This window comes from Eulemur rufifrons, chromosome 8, assembly GCF_041146395.1.
Source record: "Eulemur rufifrons isolate Redbay chromosome 8, OSU_ERuf_1, whole genome shotgun sequence".
In the NCBI taxonomy this organism is placed as follows: Eukaryota; Metazoa; Chordata; class Mammalia; order Primates; family Lemuridae; genus Eulemur; species Eulemur rufifrons.
This window is the reverse complement of record NC_090990.1, coordinates 68,848,713-68,871,135: the sequence shown is the minus strand read 5'-3', so window position 1 is coordinate 68,871,135 and position 22,423 is coordinate 68,848,713.

Genomic DNA, 22,423 nt, shown 5'->3' with positions numbered 1-22,423 from the left:
ATCTGCAGACTGTTTTAGGTTAAGACCCTGCTCCACTCCATGTTAGGTAATCAGATGTCATTTAGGCAAAATAAATGGGAAATACTCAAGGAATCAGAAGAGGTGAAAGAGCAGAATCTGGTTTGGATAAAAGTTTAATTCTTCAGTTTCAAGAAGCACAGCCCTTCGAAGATGCTGCGCAAAGTGAGACAGGAGTGGCCGAGTAATGAAGATGGATGCATCTTGTTATCAGCAAGCCGTTTACTAGGGCTTGACGTAACCTTAAACATTGCAGATAGCTCAGTGGCACTTGCCACTAACCCCCTAATTAATGAATAGCAGGCCCTAAATTAACAATGTGCATTTACAGATGAATTCTGGGCACTCATTAAATGATGTTCAAATACCAAGCAGCAACTGTTGGCTTATTCCTGCTGGGCTACTCTATCCACTGTGTGCTTGGAAGGCATTTCCACCAGGGCTTTCCTGTCTTCCAGGGCTGGAGACTAGCTGTGGAACAGAAAAGGACACTGTTCTCGGGGGGATGGGGCAGAGATGTGAGTTCAGCTTTGAGTGCTGACACCTGTGCTGTCATTTAAAGGGGATCAGAAACAATTCCATATTTAGCTGGTGCTGCCAATAAAGGTGTAAAAAAAAAAAAAAAGTTTGAATCCCAACCAACTCTGCCAAGGATGGAATGAGACATTTCAGAGAGCAGCCCGGCACTGCACATTCGTGGGCGGGCTGGAATGTACTCTGGGGGTGGAGGGTTTAGACAATGTGTAGATTTGTTTGGCAAAAGCTTAATTCATAAACAATTAAGGGCTTGCGGTGGGGGAGCTGGGGTCTGGCTGCAGCAAGGCCGTTGTTCTGACTGCTCCCTCCACTGAGGCCAGAACCAACCAAAAATGTGATCTGCAGCAAACAGTAGCCAAGCTAATTATCTAGCATGTTCTGTTGGGGGTTTTCCTCTTGATTTCGAGGAATGAAATGGGGAGCTGCGGACTTGTAATGTAACAAGGATGCATGCCCCGTGTGGGAAGGTGTATATGTGGCTATTAAATCATATTATTGCCTTCAACTCTCACAGAAGTAAAATAAAGACAGAAGCCAAGTATGAGTAAGACATTGGAAAGTAAATTAAGTGGAAAAGAAAAATTTTTTGAACTTCTGCAAGAGGCGGTCATAAAAGAGGTTCTTGCAAAGCTGTGGTGAGGAGCAGAAATGGATTTCACGGGAGAGGATGTTCAGAAACATCTCCCTTTGGGTCGTTTCTGCTCTGGCTGAGATCCTGGGGCAGGGCTCTTCTGGGAGGGGAAAGCATGTGAGGTTTTTAGCGGTCACTCTCCAAAATCCTCCATGCTAAAGAAAGCACAGCTGCCTTCCCACCAAGGGCACAGGGCAGAGGCTGTGTAACAGCCAGAGAAAATTCCCCACGCGCAGTGCCAAGATCCATGTATGGTCAAAAGCAAAGGCATGCCCTTGTTTCTATACAGATTGTTCCCACATCACGCTTTTTTCAAGCTTAGGTTTGTGTACATTCAGGGACAGGGTACTTCCATGGCCTCGTAGAGGCAGCATAAGGCAAACCAGTTTGCCAAAGGAAGAAAGCAATTCTTAATTTTAAATGCCAAAGGGACCTGCGATGGGCAGGGGGCTAAAGGAGAGGAGGTGCTATATTCTTGATGTCTGCCATCTAAACATTCCTGAAGAATTAATTGGTAGGAATTGAGCTGAGTGGGAAAAAACAGGTGTTTCCCTTTTCCCAAGGGCATTTCTCATTTATTATATATCTAGTCAAAAGTTTCTTTTTAAGCAGCCTTTATCACATACAGATAGACAGAGGCTGTGTGAAAAAAGCACCCTAAGCAATCATTTTAAGAGCTGCCCTCATTCCACATTGTGTGACTGAATACAAATCCTTTATTCTTCCCAGTTTGATGATGAGATGGGGATTTAACCTCTGCTTGCCATCATTATCAGTTCACTGAGTTTCTGAGTATAAACCACAAAGCTCCTGGAAATGGAAGTTACTGGATGTTTGCCCTTGCCCCATTCCCCCCACATCCAAAGCAATCCAAATACAGAGCTTACTGGGAGGGGAGAAGATCAATAGGACACAGTTTCTTATTACAACATTCCCCTGGATTTCTCAGAACTCCATCTGTGGGATCTCTAGTCCCAGTGGTCATACGATTAGGGAAAAAAGTGGACTTCAGACAATGAAAGAGAATGAGCAAAGGACAGACGCAAATCACAGCATCTTTTTCTGCCTCCATTGTAAGCTGCATAACCCAGCTCATCATAGCATATGTATAGGCTGCATTTCAGGTTTCAAAAGGCTGATGGTTCAATCGGAAATGTATGTAATAATAAAGCAACAAAAGAACTGTCCCTTACATAACCCTCACTGGCAAAATCTCCAGAATCCCTAGCCCATATCCCTCTGATTCAAGGGGTCCCTGGTGTGTCTCACATGTGTCCCAAATCACTGCAAGTGTCCTCTGCTCCCACCTCATGGCATTTTCTCAACTTTCTCTTGACATTTCTGACTCCCAGAATGACTCTCCAGATGTGAAAACTGACATCAATCCACTAGCCAGATATTTCCACCCTGACATAATCTCTTTTAAGAGTCTGACCTTGGCCTAGAGAAGCTTTCGTGGACTTACATAAAAGGAACCCATTCTTCCTCAGTCTAACGTATTATCTAGGAAGTTAAAGGCTAGCCATTCATTCTTGGGAGAGTCTTCTTTCTAGGGGACAAGTCACCAACCCCAACCTGTTATGAATTCTTCTCTCTGTCCAAAAAGAGTTTTACTGGCTTATGATACCAGCCCAGATAGACATGTCCAGGTATGCCCAGATTGGCTAACTACACAGTAGAGGCCCTCACTATGAGATCCTCAGATACACATGATTAGGGGAAATAATTTTACCACATGCCACTACTACATGCATGATCATGTATTAACCAGATACACACCTTATCCTGTAACAGCAGTGCTTTTATAGGACTGCTTCTTGTATTAGGGTAATTCTTTCTAAATACCCTAATACATTAATTCATAATTCTAACAAAACAATGCATTAATGGATCAAACACAAGAAAAATTTATTTATCATTCAAAAAAACCCAAAATTAGTATTCTTCCAAATATGCTACAGGGTCCCAGACTCCTTTCATCTTCTAGCTCCATTGCCTTCAACACATAGCTCCCAAGGTCAGCATGTTCTTTTGCATCAAACTGAGAGAAAGGGAAAGAGAAGTACACTTGTTTTTTAACCTCTTTGACTCAGCACCAACACAATACTTACAAGGCATTGGTGAAAACCAATTACATTATCCCTCAGAATAAGGGATATGAAGTTAAAAATATAGCCCATGGCTAGGAAATCATTTCCCTGCAACAGCTCTACACTCTGGAAGAGGAAGCACGAATGTTGAGAAGAGCCAGGCTTCTCTGCCAGAGCACTGGACTGATAGGTATCTTAACAAAAGTATTATAACAGTGTATGTTCAACTTCAACCTGCTCTTATTTTGAACTTTTTATGTGTCAAATGTATTATCCCATTTAGTTCTTACCATAAACCTAGGGTAAGGTTAGGTCAGTTATTATTACCCTACCTTACAAAAACAGGAAGTGAGGAATGTTAAGAAATGTCTTGAAGAGTAAACATGAGTTAGACGGGATGACATCAGTGGGAAGAGCAGAATAAGGACTTCTAAAAATCTGCTCCTTCATAGAAACAAAGAAAACACTGGCAAAAACTATCAAAATCAAAACATTCAGAACTCTGAAAATTAACAAAAGATTTGTAGTAAGCTGAGGAGTATTTATCTTTTAAAAAAAAAAGCTGAATCTCTATAAGAAAAACAAGCTTCATAATATTATAACTTGCCCCATTCCCACACCCCTCTTCCCAGTGTTGATATGGCCTTGAAATCCATCAGCCCCACAGTTAGAGGGAAAACCAGCAATTTCTCAGCACTGGGGGATTCCCAGACAATTAACATTATTTGACCAGTCTACCAGTTCCCTGGAAACCCCCAGTTGAAGACTTGTCTTTATTTGACCTGACTCAGAACTCACCCGGTGTGCGCAAAATTTTCCCTAATGGCATTTACCAAAACAACCAGTGGCAAATGTACAACAATGCCATTTCGTGAAACAGCCATAACAGTTGGGATAAATGAAAAGCCAACCAAAAATCTCAAAAGAAAATGCCGTGGAATGAAATATTCAGTAGGCTTTGAAAATCTCTGACACTCCTGGAATTTAGAAAGCCAAGTACATACATAAGGCTGTACATACACCCAGGTAAGAACTAAAAAGGCTCTCACTTCTGGCTAGCTTTGAGGCTTTACAGAAGCAAGAAGTGACTTATCCCCTTCAAGGGGTCATCATTAAGATTAACAGAAGATTGTTTGTCAGAAAGCATGAAGGCCAGAAGGCAGTGGAATGACATATTCAAAGAGGTGACAGAAAGACTTACAAACAAGAATTTTATATCTAGCAAAACTATCCTTTAAAAAATGAAGGAGAAGTAAAACATTCCTCAGTGAAAAAAAAGTGAGAGAATTTGTTGCTAGCTGATGTTCCCTACAAGAGATACTAAAGGAAGATCTTCCTGATGAAATTTTAAAAAGCAATAGATATTAAATCAATCCACCTGAAGAAATGGAAAGCACTAGTAAAGATAACTGTGCAAGTAAATATAAAAGACAGTATAAATGTCTTTTCTGCATGTAATATTTTTCTTCTCCTTTAAGATTTAAAAAACAATTACTTAAAGCAATAACTCTGTTGATAGGCAAACAACATATAGAGATGTCATATGTATGACAGTAAGGTGGCAAAGGAGGAGAGATAGGGAGTTATATAGGAGTAAAGTTATTGTGTATTATTGAAATTATGTTGGTATTAATACAAACTAAATTGTGACAAATTAAATGTTAATTTTAATCTCTATGTCAATTATTAAGAAAATAACAAAAATATAGTGAAACAAACAACAAAGGGATTAAGATACTACATTAGATTCCAAGATGAAAATAGGTTAAAAGTAAACTTATGGAAAAAAGATATACCATGCAAGTAGTAATCAAAAGAGAGCTGGAGTGGCTATGCTAATAACAAAGTTGACTTTAAGATGAAAGTTGTTACCATAGACAAAGAAAGACATTTTACAATGATAAAAATGTCAACCCATCAAGATGATATCATAATTATAAACATAAATACACCTAAAAACAGAAAGACAAAACCCATAAATCATCCCTTTGTATGGCTGAATAATATTCATAGAATGGATATAATACATTATGTTTATTGTATAATAGATGAATCTTGAAAACATTATGCTAAGTGAAAGAAGTCAGACACAAAAAGCCACATATTGTATGATTTCATTTATTTTGAAATGTCCAGAACAGGCAAATCCACAGAGATAGAAGTAGATAAGTAGTTGCAGGGATTAGGGAGAAGGAGAAATGGAGAATGGTTGCTAAAGGGTTGAGAGCTTCTTTTGGTGATGATGAAAATATTCTGGAATTTAATAGTGATAATTGGTACACAGTCTTATGAATATACTAAAAATTAGTGGACTGTATACTTTAGAATAATGAATTTTGTGACATCTGAATTATATCTCAATTTTTTAAATTATAATATATTTTAGCTTATCCATATTTCATACACACACACACATACACATACAAATACCCCCAATGTGAGCTGGGAGTGAGTGGAGATTTGGATACAAGTATGTCTGACCTTGAGACTTTTTTTTCACAATGTGGTTCTTCTTTTTTTACCTAGAATAAATAATAAACAAAAGCATTGAAATAGTTACAAGATTTTAAAAATTTTGTTAGCCATTATCCTAGAAAAATCTTTATTTTTGACTTTGGTAGTGTAATTGATTTTTTTTAATTGCTGTATAACAAATTACCACAAACTAAGAGGCTTGAAAAAACACAGTTCCCCTGGGTCAGGAGTCCAGGCACTGGTTAGTTGGATTCTCTACTCAGTGTCTCACCAGGCTAACATCAAGATGTCATCCAGAGCTGCCATTGTCATCTGGAGCTCAGGGTCCTATTCCATGTTCACTAGCTCTTGGTAAAATTCAGTTTCTTGAGGTTGTAGGACTGAAGACCTCAGCCTTAGAGGCCACTTCCCCTCCCCTACCATGTGGCCCTATCCACAACATGGCAATTTGTTTCTTCACAACTAACAGGATAGCATCTCTGTTGCTTCTTACGACCCTGACTTCTAGATCCTTTTTTAAATGGTTTATCTTATTAGGTCAGGCCCCCCCAAGATAATTTTTCTTTTGATTAATTTAAGTCAATTGATTGGGGACCTTAGTCACATCTGCAAAATCCATCTACCTTTGTCATTCATGTAGCCTAATCAAGAGAGTGAGTTTTGTCTTATATATTCACACATCTAAATCATACTCAAAAGTAGATGAATATACCAGACATAGGTCATTGGAGGTCATTACAGAATTTTGTCTACCAGAGGTGGGTTATTCCATGTACACCAACCAAGTAAGGGCCTTCCTAAGCTAAGAGCATATACAAGCATAGTCACTGTTTGGACACCATTTGAGGAGACCTGGTCAAGTCGTATGTCAGAGATAAATTCTGCTTAAACACCAGACCTAACAGTAGTTTCCAAATCTGTAGTTGTCCATCAGTATCCTGGGAATCCCTGTGTTCCATCTCTTAGAAAATCTGACTCAATATAGAAGATACAGTTAACTCTATTCATGCATATCCATGCAACTCCCTACACACACACACACACACACACTCACACACACACACACCCCTATGGTTTTGAAAAGTTTCAGATGGGCAGCAAGGTTGAGAACGGTTACGCTAAAACTTTGCAAGGCACAATTAGTTGAGAATAACTAAAATAGCCCTGTGAGTAAATTATATGTAACTAGTAACCATGTTTAATTTAATCCCAATTCCTCCTCATTTTTTATACATAGAGGGAATAAAACCTGTAGCATAGAAAACCTGTGGTTTAAATGAAAGACATAGTTGAATTCAAATCTTCACTTCTAACTCATTTGTGATCTCCATAGATTACTTTAGATCTGGGTCTCAGGTTTCTCACCTGTAAAGTGCGGACAGCAGTACTTCCCCCCCCCCCCCCCCCCCGCCACCTCTCAGGATGATGGTGAGGATAAAAGGAACTGACAAACTCCTGTAAACACATGTGGCTGGAGGAAAATCTGTCCTTGTTCAGCAGTCTCTCTGACGTGGGCTGCAGCGATTGCTTGGGTCTGTCATGTGAGCATCCTAGGAGGGCTGGTCCTCCTGCCCCCACATTGTCGGAAACACAGGAAGAACTTCTGGAAAAAGGACTGCAGGGAAGCCTGCCCCCTTTCTTTCTGGCTGCCTTCCATTCTCACTGTTCAGCCTCCTTTTTGTAGAATCTGCTTGACAGGAAAAAGCTATACATCTGTGCACATTAAAGGTTGGCCGTAGGTGGAGGGGGAAAAAATGTTCCCTAGAAATTTTTAATATCCTATAACACTCCTCCCCCACATTACATTACACATAAATTGGGCCTGCATGGCCAATTACAGCATAAAATACCACTCCCGCACCCACCACACCATACTTCCGTTTGCACCCACCTGGTTAGCCGTGATTAGTAACCTCTCCGAGCCAGCTCACTGCCACTGGCTTACCCAGCCTCTTACACTCAATACTTCCCTTCTCCCACTAGTGGGGAAAGATTAGAAAAGTCAGGACATGTGGTCTGACATGAGATGGAAAGGAAAATACAGAATTCTGAATAAAAATAGTACCATTCACATTTGAGCATTTATCTTCTCAAATTTGCAAATAGTAATACCTGTTTTATCTAACTGAAAGGATTGTTCAGCGCACACGGTGAAATAATAAATGTCAAATGCAGTTTGTGATCTGTTAAGCACCGTATAATCACATGGTTTAAGGGCAGGATCTCAAAGAGGGTCAAACAAAATTGGGAGAGGAGTAATTCCCATTCTCTCAAATCCTTTTCCATGAATTATATTGTCCTTTTATCATTAATAGTGCATTTGTAAATTACCCTATTGGACTATAAGCTTGATCAGCATTTTGGCTTTCCATAGAGTAGGAGCCGTGATTTGAAGGACAGGAGGGTAGATGCTTGTCTGTGAGGGGTAACCCAGAGCCGTGGCATATCACAGGGTTAGAAGACCCAGGAGGGCAGGGAATTTTGCCTGCTTGGTTTACTGCTATGTCACCAACGCCTTAGAACACTGTCTGGCACATAGTATGTACTTAGTAAATATTTGCTGAATAAATGGATGATTAAATGTCTGTGGCTTGAGTTAAAATAAGGTAAAATTTGATTTGACAGAGTGAAATGGCAGCTGTTTCAATCTCTAGAAGGAAAGCAAGTGGGGCTCCCTCTGGCGAAATCAGAGTCTTGGAATGCTCTCTCCGTCTGTCCTTCTCTTATCACCCCAGCATGGCTGTCCCCCACCCTCTCTGCCTCTCTACTTTGCTCTTGTTTCTTCACCCCAGCTCTTTGCATATTGTTCTATTGTTCTATGACTACTCAAAACCCTTGCCTTGGAATCTGGCCTGGGCCTCCTAATGCTCCTTCCTCTCACAGCCTCTCTGCCCCGATACATCATGACAAAGTTGAGAAATGGCACCAATATGCTGGGTAGACAGTATGGGTGTTTTTGTGTCCCATTTTTTTAATGTCCTCTTTGCCAAGACCCCTACGGCCTTCCCCAAAACCACCACAGTATACCCGTCACTACCACGTGTGCCTTCTCGGGTGCCACTTACCAGCAATAACTGTGTTATTACAGGGATGTCATATCAGTCAGAGGGGTTCTCCAGAGAAACAGAATCAATAGAAAAAAAAAAATATATATATATATATATATATATATGTATATGAGAGAGAGAGATGATTTTTTTTAATAAGGAACTTGCTCAAATGAGCAAATGATATGGTTCCATTCCAAAAGCCAGCAGGTGTGAGACCCAAGAAGAGCCAATGTTTCAGTTCAGTTTTTCAGGGAAATATCAGTGCTGCAGCTCAAGCAGTGAGGCAGACAGACGGAGTTCCCTCTTACTCCAGGGGAGGTCAGGTTATTTCGGTCTATCCATGTCTTCAGCTGATTAGATGAGGCTCATCTACTGGGGAGGGCCATCTGGTTTACTCAGTCTGCAGACTCAAATGTTAATCTCGTCCAAAAACACCTTCACAGAAATAGCCACAATAATGTTTGACCAAATATCTGGGCACCCCAGGGCCCAGTTGACACATAAAATTATCCATCATAGATATAAACTTGTCACTTTAGTTACCTATTAACCCCTAAAATAAGCTTCTCTGTTGCATCTACTTTCTTTTTGTCGTCTAGAATTGAAGGATGCCCCCCGCCAAAGCAAGTGCTATGAAAAGTAAAAGGTCCAACACCCCCAGCCTCTGCTTTGTCCCACTTCCTAAGCCTAGGGCCTCAGAACTGGCTTGAGGCAGGACAGCAGCCTCCCCAAGACTAGGCCCCTGATGTCTACAAGAAGAATTGCTTGGAGCCATAATCTCTTTTTTCTCCTTCTCTGCTCATTCCCCATGCAATCCTACAAATGTTGACTTTGTGCCTAAAACACACTCAACTGCTTCATTTATGTAACTTACCATGGATGCCTAATGATGAGATAGCCAATAACCATTATGCATGTCATTAAATGTGTGTCAAATAAACATCATTGTAAGTTTTATTTAGTGCTAAACACTGTGGTCAAGTTGAAAAGACATGGGGTGAATAATCAGAGCACTTGAGTCTAAATACTGATACCATTGCTTGCCAGAAATATAAAAATGGACAAAACACCTAAATTCATTGAGCCCCAGTTTTTTGATCTTTCCACTTATCTACATCACAGTATTGTTGTGAGCACAAATGAGATAAGGGCTGATCTTGGTAGTGGAAGTACTCTGTAAATGAGAAGGTGCTATTCCAAATGTTATATATGGTTACATTATTTTCATTCTTCACAATTTGTTTATATATGCTTTCACTTGTTACTTGAATTTTTTTTTAAAAGCACTTTTTAAAAAGTCTCTGAAAGACAGGAGCCTCAAACAAACTTTGCTGGAATGCCCTAGGAATCAAATAGAAAATGAGGGAAAGAAATATACCCAAACTTTGGGTAAGGCAAAAACTAAAGAGCAGAAATGACTGTGTAATAGCTGCAACTAATAGGAACTGCATTGTCCTTGGAGGAGGCATTTCGTTCACCATAGCAGGGCAGAGATACTGTACTTGAAGAAAGGTCTTCATTTATCATAAAAATGATACTGGGTATCATGCAGACCAGCTGTGAGGCTCTCCAAGGGTGAAAGAGACAGGACAAATTGTGTCCCAGTATCGAGGGAGAGAGGGTCACAACTCTTCCAGTGCAGCAGCGTAGCCCATTGGGCAGCCACAACAAAACAGCCCCAACTCAAATGCCAGCAAAACAAGGGTGGGTCGTGTCAGACAGTGTATCCAGGGAAAATTCATATCTCTGCTTTATAATGGATGTTCTCTTGTACTCAAAAAGCTTCAGTGAATTATGAAAGACATTTATCAGACATTAGAAAAATTCCAATGCTAAAAAAAATTGACCATCATTTATCAAAGGCTTGGAGTTACAATGTATTTTTCATTATGTGATATGGAAACACATGTGCAATGAGTGGGTGGGTTTCTGGTTCAACAGCGAACCCACACTATCTTACTAGTAATTGGATTCAGCCGAATACAGGGTAGTGCACTCCAGGTCACAGAGCATCTTAAAGCTAGAAACAAAAATCATCCCAAATGGTACTTAAACCTAACAATGACAATTGAAACAGCCATACCATATAACTTAAGCTGTGGCATCACACTGTGATGAGGACAATAGGCTTGAACATGACTGAGTCAAATGCACCTAATGCCCAAGCTTAACCATGGTAGACTCGTCTTATACATGTTCTCTTAATCTGAAAGCACTGAGGCTTTTCACTCTTAATCACTCTGCTTCTCCTAGGCCTGATCAGTCCTTAATTGTATCTAATTGATCTCAATTTGTACCCTTGAATTGGTAAATCGCAACCTAATTTAGAAATGCAATGGTGCTCTACACATCACTGTCTCCTTTGATCCTCCCAACAGTCTCGTGGGGGTGTCAAGAGAAATACTTTTATTCTCATCTTACAAATGAAAAAACTAAGTCAAAGAACAGCTACCCTAAGGTCTGACTGTTACTGAGTATCAGAACTGATGGGAGAGCCCAGGTTTCATGACTCCCTAGTCCAGTGCTCTTCAAATATGGAAAAGAACTTCTTGGCACTTAAGGCTGTGAGACCCTCACGATGTGCCCCTCTGGGACATCTCGTAATTTCCTCTTCAGGAGCTCCTTAAGAATAGCATAAAGGCATATCCAGCTGGAACCATTTATGCAAACTGTACAGCCTGGAGGCAGGGGATGGACTTAATGACCCTGGGCTAATCAATTCCTGCTTCCTAACACAAGGAGTGATTGCAAAGTAATGATCCACCAGCGCCAGACAAACATCACAGTTATATATTAAATGAAGTTTCTGATTCCTCATTCCATGATAAATGTATGGTTAATCCTGATTCCTGATCCATCATAAATTGCTCTTCTCTTCGGGGTCACTAAGTGACATTTGACTGTGAATTGTAGAGGAAGTTGAGCCGGAGAGCTTCAGCTGGAGTGGGCGCAATATTGTAGGTATTGTAAGTGTTCGCATTAATCTGTTGCCATCTGTCTTTATTTTGCTAACCCACTCAATTGGACACCATAAATGTTAACAGACATAAAAATGCTTTTCTTCAACATTAGGCACACATATCTTCTTGCTTCACCTCCTGAATCTCAGACAGCCCTTGATTATCATAGCCGATGCCACAATGATCCCCTAACTCCTCAAAGTGGCTCTAAACAGTGATGCCATATAAGGCATTGTTCCAAATCTGCAACCAGTATTTGGATTCCATTTCAAGGCTCCAATGCTACCATACTTGGCAGTGGATTTCTCCCCTTCCTACACAGAAAGATCCAGAATGCAGCCTTTAGCTCATCCTCAAAGAATGTGGACTCAAGCTGGGGTAGTGAAGGTTAAGCCAATCACTTTTTATTCCTCCAAGCAGATTGTGATGGAGGCAGCTACACTCCTACCCCATCCCCCACCAGCCTACGGATCGAAAACCAGAACAACCCCTGTGTTCTTACTAAACTTATTTTTTGAAAAGCCATTCATTTGATGGCTTGAGTAGAAAGGTTCCAAGCAAGAGACTCACATGATAATTCCTAAGATATCTGCCATCTCTCTGGGCCATTGAGGACTTCTTTGAAGTCTTTATCATCCTGAGTTTACTTTGGCAATATCTGAAAGGATTGAAAAATCTTAGAGTTTTAAATAATCTTAGATAATTTTGGATAATCTTAGAATTTGCTGAGACCCTTTATCTTCACTGTAGTGGATGCTGTGGTACACTGCCCAAATCTACCCTTTGGGACTGAAACTCATTCGCTCAACTGTCAGAAGGGTTGACCACTTATAGTTCTCAGCTGAGTCACTCTCTAGGACTCGCCTTACAAAGCCATCATGCCTAGGATCACACCCCGACCCCTAGAGACACCCACATCCCATTACTGGTCAATGTAGTCCCCTAGCCCCAATTCAAGACAACTCTGCAGGGCTGTCTCAGCTCCAGAGATCCCCAAAGGATCAGGATCACAGGACTCTGGGGCCTTTGTTGTAACTGCATTGCTATTTGACTTCTCCCTCTCCCCAATCTATTCCCCCTCTGCCCTGCAAAGGCAGGGCACCACCCCATACAGACCTCTCAGAATCCACCCCCTGAGGAAGCTGACTTACAAATGGACATTTGAAAGATAATGGATTTATAAACCGGAATCCAATGCACAGCAGTGTGCTGGCTTGTTTTTGTTATTCTTTTCAATATAACCGATAATTTTGAGCTCTGAGCTAGAAGGAGACTGCATTCTAAAAAATGGTTTTCACAGGTGACAAGGGAACATTGTTGAGCCAGGTAAAGAATATATATGCTTTACTCTTTCAAATGCAATTAATTTTATAGTATTAAACACTACATCTTTCTGAGGCAACTGCCAATTCTGTATCAGTTGAAATGTAGGTCCCTGTGTGAAAGAAGGGAAAGAGATTGCCAATGCTCCCCAATGACTCATAGCCACTTCGGCTGAGCTCCCTGTCTCCTTTGCAGATCAGCCACGGGAGTTTCACTCTCCCACCCTCCCCTTCAGACCTTTAGAGACCAAATCCTGACTGGCGGGGTCAAGTCTTATGATTTTTTTATAGTAATAGAACCAGGAGGGAGAGTAAGTGCATGTCTGACAAGTCCAACATGCAGCTCCTTATTCCCCACCTGCTGGCTGGCACAGTAATGTCTCTGCAGCCAGCCCTCCTGCGAGTGGGTGTGAGATCAGGATGCCGTGCTCTCCTCCCTGTGTTCCCCTACCCTGGACAAGTCTTCATGCCTCTAAAGCTGTGATTCTTGTTCTGCTTTTGCAAAACCTGGGGTTGTCTCCATTTATCTCCCCCAAGGGATGTTATGAAAAGCAAAAATGATTGAAATAGAGAGGGTTTTAATTTATTAACTGAATAATTTATTATGTATTTCCTATAGCACCCTTAGAAGGGAGGGAAAATGATACAAAATCAAGATAACAGCCCTAAGTTTCACAACTCTCAAGCTATTATGAGTCATTTTTTCAATCTGACCCACAATTACTGCCTGTATCTGATTCCATTTAAGCATCCAATGGAAAGAAGGGAAGACTGCAGGCCAGTTCCAGAGTGGTACACTTTTGAAATCATTAACTATATCAATTCCCTTTCCTAGATAAAGTGGGAAATACCCAAATAAAATCATCACCCTTTAGCCAAAACACTTACATGTCTCTCTGGTGGCCACTGTATGTTACCTCAGTTTTTGCAAATGGTTGCTTAGTTATAAGCCTTAATTTTAGTATCCATCCATAATGACAAGGTAAAGCACATAATCTGACATAAATGTTGATCCAAAAGGTAAGAGTGTAGTTAAAAGGGAAAGAGGACCGAGGTGTGAGGAAAATAATCATATAATGGCTTGATGTTCTCTATTTTTCGAAGGCTTTTATTGAAGCATTTCTCTCAGTAACACTGCTTTTGCAATTACATAGCAACAAAGCATTTGAAATAACTTTTTTGACACTCTAAGCATAAAAACTTAAACTGAGGTGAGGGGGTTTATAGAAAGCAACTTCCTTCAAATGCTTTCTGCTCAAATGCTAAATGCTGCTACAAATAACATGAAAAGTACATTCCCAAAGTTAGGAGAGGGAATGTATCAGCTGGGGAAGGGTTAAATAACAGGAACCAGAATCCAGCCTGTCAAGGACTGGACATCCAATGAGAATTTCTTTAGATGATGTAATGCTTGAATCCTGATATCCTTTTAAAAAGAGCTTGTGGTTGAAGTTTCTGTAAACCAGACCGAACTGGAATTTCCTCCCATTCCAACAGCCTTCTCTGCCTTCTACGCCATTTTCTTAGGTAGGTTTCAAATGTAGCATATTTTCTTTTCTCATGTTTGACAAAAAGCACTTTTGTAACTGTGATTTGCACTTGGATCTTTTAAATGATATTAGCAGTTTGGTCTCTGGGGGCCCCTTTAATCCTTCCTTAGTAATGACATGGGACTGAGTACTGAATATAAAATTCTGAAAGACACCATCGCAGCTCCATCACCTTACTGAGTAAACACTGGCCCTTTCCATTTCTGTCCTTTCCACAGATAGCCAGAGTGGGAGGCTCATGACAAATTAGACAGAGACCAACACTCTCGGCTACATGGCAAGACAGAAAGTTGTTGAGGTCTGTGTGGCAGCTATCGTTGCATTATTCTCTTTTCCACTAGGACGCTGTTGACAACCAAATAAATAGGACAGTTCCAGGTGACAGCAACTCTGGTGAACTCGGGAAGCCTACTCATGAAAGCTCTGAAACTCAGTTCACCCTCTAAAAGCCTTCACAACTATCAGTCACCGACCTAGGGACGTACAGTGCACATGAAAAGACAAGGGTAATGTGCTCTGGATTTTGTTTTAAGGCACCTTTTTAACTTAAATCCTGGAGCTATCAAAAGAGTGAGGTTCACGAAATGGCAGGAAAGTTGATGAGGATTCTTAGAGCATGGCAAAAATTGGCACATCTTCCAACTCCAACTTGGCTGAGAAACAATGTCCTTTATACAAATTATTTTTAGATTTAAAGGAATCTTGTCCTGTAAAAATTAATTCATCATTCACAACCCCATGAAACCAAACCTTAAAATCTTAACCAATAAGCTCTTCCAGTTCATTTCCTTTTGAATATACTAAAAAATAGCCATTAGTTTTCAAAAGTAAATGTATGCCAAATATCATAGTACTGTATGAGTTAATATATGTGAGCACTCTTGGGAAAGAAAAAACCTATAAAGATAGAAGACCTTGCTATTACTAAGATCACCAGCTGTTATCGTCAGTGTGGTCCACCTATAGCATAGCCTCCAAGAGAACAGGAACCACATTTCTTCTGCTCCCTGTGGTATCTCTACCCATTCGCACAGAGCCTGGACTATTATAAACACTTGATAAAGACTGGATAAACTGAAATTAAGTTTGAATTCACAAATATTTATGAGGCACCTATTAATAGTATATAAAGCACAGTGCTAATAGGTATTGGCAAAAAGGAGTATAGAAACAAGTTTCTACCTTCTTCAGGAGAGGAATCAGTGTAATTAATCTCCAAGAGCTGGTCAGCCCAGATCACAGGGACAATTGTTGCAGCCACAAATGCCTTCTGAGTTGAGCAGACAACATTAAGAAGTGCAAGCAGGCGACTGATTTTAAGACAATAGTGTTTCGTGGGGATAGTGGAAAACTAGAGAGGGAAGTGTTTGTTTAAAGTTATAGTTATTCATCTTCAAACATTTTGTAATCGTTGTACTAGCAAAAATAGTTTTGTCAAATTTCTGGCAGATTATTCAACCATGAAAAGGAGTGAAGTTCTCATACATGCTACAACGTGGATGAACCTTGAAAACTTTATGCTAAGTGAAATGAGCCAAACAGAAAGGAACAAATGTATGATTCCATATATTAATACAATATCTAGAATAGACAAATTCATGAAGATAGAAAGTAAATTAGAGGTTACTAGGAGCTACGAGGAGGAAGGAATGGGGAGTTATTGCTTAATGGTTGCAGAGTTTGTTTAGGGTAATGCAAAAGTTTTGGAAATAGATGGTGGTGATGGTTGCACAACATTGTAAATGTTATTAACGTCACTTGATCATACACTTAAAAATTGTTAAAATGGCAAATTTTATGTTTTATATGTTTTGCAACAATAATATTTTTAAAAATTCTGCAGATTCTGCACAATCTGGCTGGCCAGTTGAGACTTTGGTTCTGGCACAAGACTTTGTTCAATAATTATTTGCCCTTCCTATCCACAAGTTCAGTGTCAGGGGACTCAGCCAAACCCAAAACTCAAAATATTTTGGAAAAAAAACAATAAAAAATAACAATACAATAAAAAAATACAAATAAAAAATACAGTATAACAACTATTTACATATGATTTACATTCTATTAGGTATTTTAAGTAATCGAGAGATAATTTAAAGTATATGGGAGGGTGTATGTAGCTTATATGCAAATACTACACAATTTCATGTGAAGGACTTGAGCATCCGAGGATTTTGGTATCCGAGAAGGTCCTGGAATCAGTCCCCTGAGGATACTGAGGGACAACTGTAAATAAAAACACAGTTTTCCCCACTCCTATGATATCTCAGGGTTTAGTGGAAATAACACAATGTTTTGATCCACACAGCTATTGTCTTGCTATTTACTGGGCATGTAAACTTGGGTCAATTGTTAATACTTAATCTCTCCAGCTTCCCTATCAGTAACATGTGGATAATAATGGGACCTACTTCCTAGGACTATAGTCAAGATTGTATGAGATAACCCTGTAAAGCTCTTGGTATAGTGGCTAGCCCATTACTATTATAAGCTATTACTAACATTAGATAGGCTACTATCGGGAAAACTGGAAAAAATAAGTGATTTACATTTTTGTTCCTAACTTAATGATTTGTTTATTTACCTAACAATGGTCTTCTTAGGAACTATAGACACATCAAGGTGGAGTTGATAATGGTGGGTTTGGATAACCAATCTAATGACATTACTGACCTACTGAAAACCCTTTAGCAACTCCTTGTTGTTTTAAGAAGTCCCAAATTCTAGAGCATGGTTCTATTGTCACCTCTTTAGCCTTGTAGTTAACACTGTGACCTCCCCATCATCCATTCTGCACTTCCCAGTGCTTTCTGTTTTGTAATCTCTGTGTTTCTAGGGAAGCTGACTATTCCCTTAGCTCCAGAGACAGACCATCTGGCCCAGGCCCAGCTAAGCAGGTCACTCTAGCCTCCTAACCACAGGACATGGTTCAAGAAAGGGCATGTGACCTCCCCTGCTGCAGTGAATCCCAGGCCTCTGAGTAAGAATGCTGTAACAAGTTTCCTTCTCTTCTGGAAAGGCAGTTATGAGGCTGGAGCTGCTGCAGCTACGTTGCTACCTTACAAGACACGAGACAGTATGTGGGGAAGATTAGGACCAAGAAAACCAGAGAGGAATAAAGAGCTTTAATGAAGTTATGAGTGGAGCCAACCTACCTCTGGATTTTTCTGTTTTCTGAGCCAATAAATTTCTTTTATTTTTGGAAACAAAAATTCTCAACTGGTTTTAAAACATACACACACACATATATGCGCGTGCTCTCTCCCTCTCTCTCTGTCTCTCTCTCTCTCTCAGCTTGCTGTGCTGTTCTCCGCCCTGCATTCTAGCCAAACTAGTCTGGTTTCCGCCTTAGGACACTACTGAGCACTTTCTGATCAAGCTGTTCTAGCCCCTGCACCCTCTCTCCCTGGATCATTTGTTCCTCATCCTCCCTCCTGCCATCTTCCTATCTGCTTGCCCCGGTTCACCCCATTCAGCCTTAATAGTTCAGCTCAAACATCATTTCTCCAACAAGACCTTCCCAGATCTCTCTCAGTCTAGGTCAAATTCCCCTATTATGGGCGCCCATAACATTTTATACTTCTTTGTAATACTTATCACCATAATTAGATAATCATCTAATGAGTTGGCTGATGTCTACTTCCCACATTTGTCCATCCTGCTCACTGCTGCTTTATCCCTAGTGCCTAACACAAGATAAAGCTTATCCATAAAAATAATACTAAATGAATAATACTTCAGTGAATGACTCGCTTTCAGTTTCCAAGGCTAATTGTTAAGTCTTTGGTGTAGACTCCTCCCACGGGAAAAACAAAAACACTTTCTAAGCAGAGCACTAGTTGAGAAAAGAGGGGTCAAGAGAAGAACAAACTGCTGATCTCTGGCTGTGGATGACCAACCACATTCAACAAATGCTGGTTGGGTACCAGCTCTGCACAAAACAGGGACTGAGGGACAGATGACAACAGCCCTGCCCGCCAGGAGCTCTTCCCTGGACTTTAATTAGCTGGGCATAGAGAATACTGCTGCTGTGTGGGATTCCAAATCCCATCCATTACTCATTGCTTTGGTGCTTACTTCAAGCAGGGTCAAACCTACATTTAGCCTTTTTAAAAAAATCTGGCTTTGCCTGTGTCCTAAATAGCAGAAAAAGCATAGCTCTCAAGTCTTCCTTTCTTGTAATTTCTTTTGAATCTGCCTTTACTCTCTAATACTTAGAGACAAAGAGAAGAGCGTTGGTTGCCTTCAAGCCTATTCTTTTCAGGCGTATGCAAGTATTTTGTAAAACCCAACCCGTTGTCCACATTCAAACCCTACTACGGCATCATCCAACAGTAAGAGGTGGCGAGGGCCTAGGAATAAGGCAGGATTCTGGGTGAGAAGTCAGGATAATCCAGAAGCCAGAATCCATTTTAGTTCCAAACCATACAGAATAGTGATGGTTTGGGTGTCTGAGAACAGAGCCAGGCATTGAATCATGCGGACCCTCATTCCAACCTGGGCTTGGCCACATTAAAGTACCTGACTTCTTAGGAGGAAATGAGATAAAATATATGAAACAGTCTGCACAGGTCTGGCACACAAAAAGCACTCCACACATTTTAGCTCTGATTATTTTTGAATCCTTTGGGAGAAAAGGTAACAGATTAGAGTGAGGACTTCTTTCCTCAGCTTTTGTTTTGAGCTCAGGCTGCTTTATTCAGCGATGACCTGTATTGACTCTATAAGCAGATGCTTCCTTAGGGATTTTCGCTATATTTTCCCCCTGGGCCCACTTTACCCTGAAACAGTAGCACGGACGGTGAGACAGTTTAATGCCATTGCTTTACCTCCCGATAACAGCGTGGTTGACATGTCAGCTCTCCATGTCAAAATATTATGACAACCATAATAAGTAAAATAAATTAAAAACATTTATTGATTTTAAGTGTTATCATTTCCCTGTACTATCAGTGACATATAATGTCAAATGTGATATATTTGAAGTATATTTTAAGCAAGATAATTAATGAATTGGATTTGGGAGTTGAATATTTAACATATTTTATGATGCAACTGAATGAAAAATCCCCACACGAAGAGACTTATCAACAAAAGCTCCTGGCCATGAGTCTGGTACACAATCCCAATGACATTCTTCCTACCCTTCGTGCCCGCACACATGAGATGAGAGAAGAGACAGAAGTGTGCCCCTGAAATTGCTCACACTCACACCGTCAATAGCCAACCCAGCATTCATAAAAAAGTTAGGAGAATTGGGCTAATGGTAATTTGCTCTTCATTTTATCCCAACTTCATTATCATAACCTGTCTTCTCTCAGCTGATGGTTTCTTAGGCTAGATTAGAGATTGGGCTGGGGCAGAGACACACTCAACCGATCATCACCTTCTGGACCCCATCAGGGGTGACATCATGTCTTCATGAGCAAAGGCTTTGACAGCGACAAAATCCAGGTGCTACAGAAGGTAAAAGGCCCCCTGCCATTCTGCACTGGAGAGTAGCCTTCAGGGCAACAACAATGTGGAAAAAAAAAAAAAAAAAGGAGGAGGAAGAAGGAGAACAGGGGTGTCAATGACAATTAGAGATTTCCTGAGAGGGCCTATGCTAAAGGAGTTATAGAGGCAATTACCCTAAAAATTTTGAAGCGGCCATTGGCTCAGTAACCTAGACGGACCTGACACCCAAGCAGAGATTGCCATAAGCGGGAATTTATGGTGTTAGAATGCTGGTTTAGCATAAATTACCTCAGGGAACAGATTTAAACCAGTTGCGTTTTTGAAAATTATGCAACAGCAACAACAACAAAATGAGTTTATGCAAACTCAATACCAATTGCAGAACGGGGCCCTCTAAGTCTTTATCTCCGAAGACGAGGCATTCCTTCTTGCCTGCTTGTTTTCTCTCTCTGGATGAAGATTCACAGCATTAATACATAATAACTGTATCTCACTCCATTACAGGTAGTTCAAGGCTGCTCTGCATAAACTATATGCATGGCTTTGTGTCTTCATCTTTAAAACCACCAAATATCTTGGTCGCAGACATATGTTAGGTTTAATGCATCCCCTGCCATAAAAGTGTTGCTTAAGACTAATGAACAAACGAATGTTTGTTTAAACCTCTTTGTGAAAATCAAACAAGCTTTCAACAGCTATTCATGTATTTATTGTCAGATGTGAATCATCACTTAGGTGCTTTGCCCTGAACTATTACCGGTTAATGCTCATAGTTTCATGGCACTAATTCACTTGCTGTGGGATTTTTTTTTTTTTCTTCTTCTTTTTTTCCTCTTGTTCCTTTCTGTCAGTACCATCTCCAGAAAGGCTCTGTATGAAAAGTCGCATATGGTCCCTGGCAGAGCTGACAACACTGGTGCCTAGCATAGCCACGATGTTGTCTGCAGAAGGGTCACGGCCTTCAGGGACAGTCCTGCCAGCGCTGTATTCCGCCCTGCAACCCGTCTGCCCTGGCTTTTGAACTGAGACCCTCCTGAGCAAGTGAACGCCAGCAAGACACTCTCCTGCCTCCGCCCCCGCCCCTCCTCACAAAGTCGCTGTTTTTTCAGACTCAGCAGCACCTGAAAAGCTCCCACAAGATTTACCCATTATATTAAATAACAGGTTTTAGAAGCTGGGAACTGTTATTCCAGTGTTGCTGGGTGTCATTAAGGTTGCACGTCTATGCTTGTTTAATTTTTCTTCTGCCATTAAGCAAACTAAATGCTCAGAGGTTTTTTTCTGTCTCAGTGGGGTCCACCCAGAATAGAAAAGAGAATAAGTGTTCCAGGGTTGTGTAACTGGGTTTTTTTCCTGCTTTCATTATGAGGAAGGAATTAAAAATCCCTCCTAGTCAGTACTTAAAATATCAAAGTCATTGTTTAATGCCTTTGAGTCACTGTACAACTAATTCAATTGCACAGTGTAGCGCCGTTTCACGGTGTGTGAAACACAGATAGTACACAGAAGTGATTGCAAAGTTGAATAAACACCAAATTAGTTTTAAAAGTCTGCAACTTCCCGGTGGAGTCTTTCAAACTGAACGGCACTATTGTCTGACAAAGTCGATGGTCGCCAAAAGGTTGCGTTGCCTTCCACTTGTGCTGATATGAGAGAGTGTCCCCTGACACCGTGGTATCTGCAGGAGACACGTCCTCTGGGAGGCGTTTGTGCTGACAACTCGGTGTAACCTGTCTGCCACTCAGGGAGACGCTGCAGCACAACACGGCCTGGTGCAGGCAAATAAGGGAAAAGCAAGCAGGTAACAGGTCATGGCCAAACCAGGGACCCCAGGACAGTTTTTACAGCAGTTTAATACAGATGAAATATTGTGATTTAAGAATCAGAAAGCCGAAGTTAAGCCTCTAGCTCTGCTGCTTCCTGGCCATAAGATCATTTTCAAGTCATTTAACATATCTGAGCCTCAGTCTCCTTATCTGAGCCTATGTGGTCAATAACAATTATTGACTAACTGTTATGTATGTTCCAGGCACTGTTCCAAGTACTGAAGTACTGAGGACACAATATCAAACAAAAGAAGTCAGTCCATGTTCTCAGTGAAGTTTATTGTATATTATAAACAATCTTAGAAATCAAAGACAATCATATAACCAACACGTTTGATTGTTTAGGATGTGCCAGACACTGTGCTAAGGACAAGGGATACAAACCACAGTTCCCATCCTCAATCATTCACTCATTCACTTCACCCAGCAAATATCTGTGAGGCCCTACTATGCTCCAGGCACTAGGAACTAACAGGTAAAAAATTCAGTCTCTGGCTTCATAAAGCT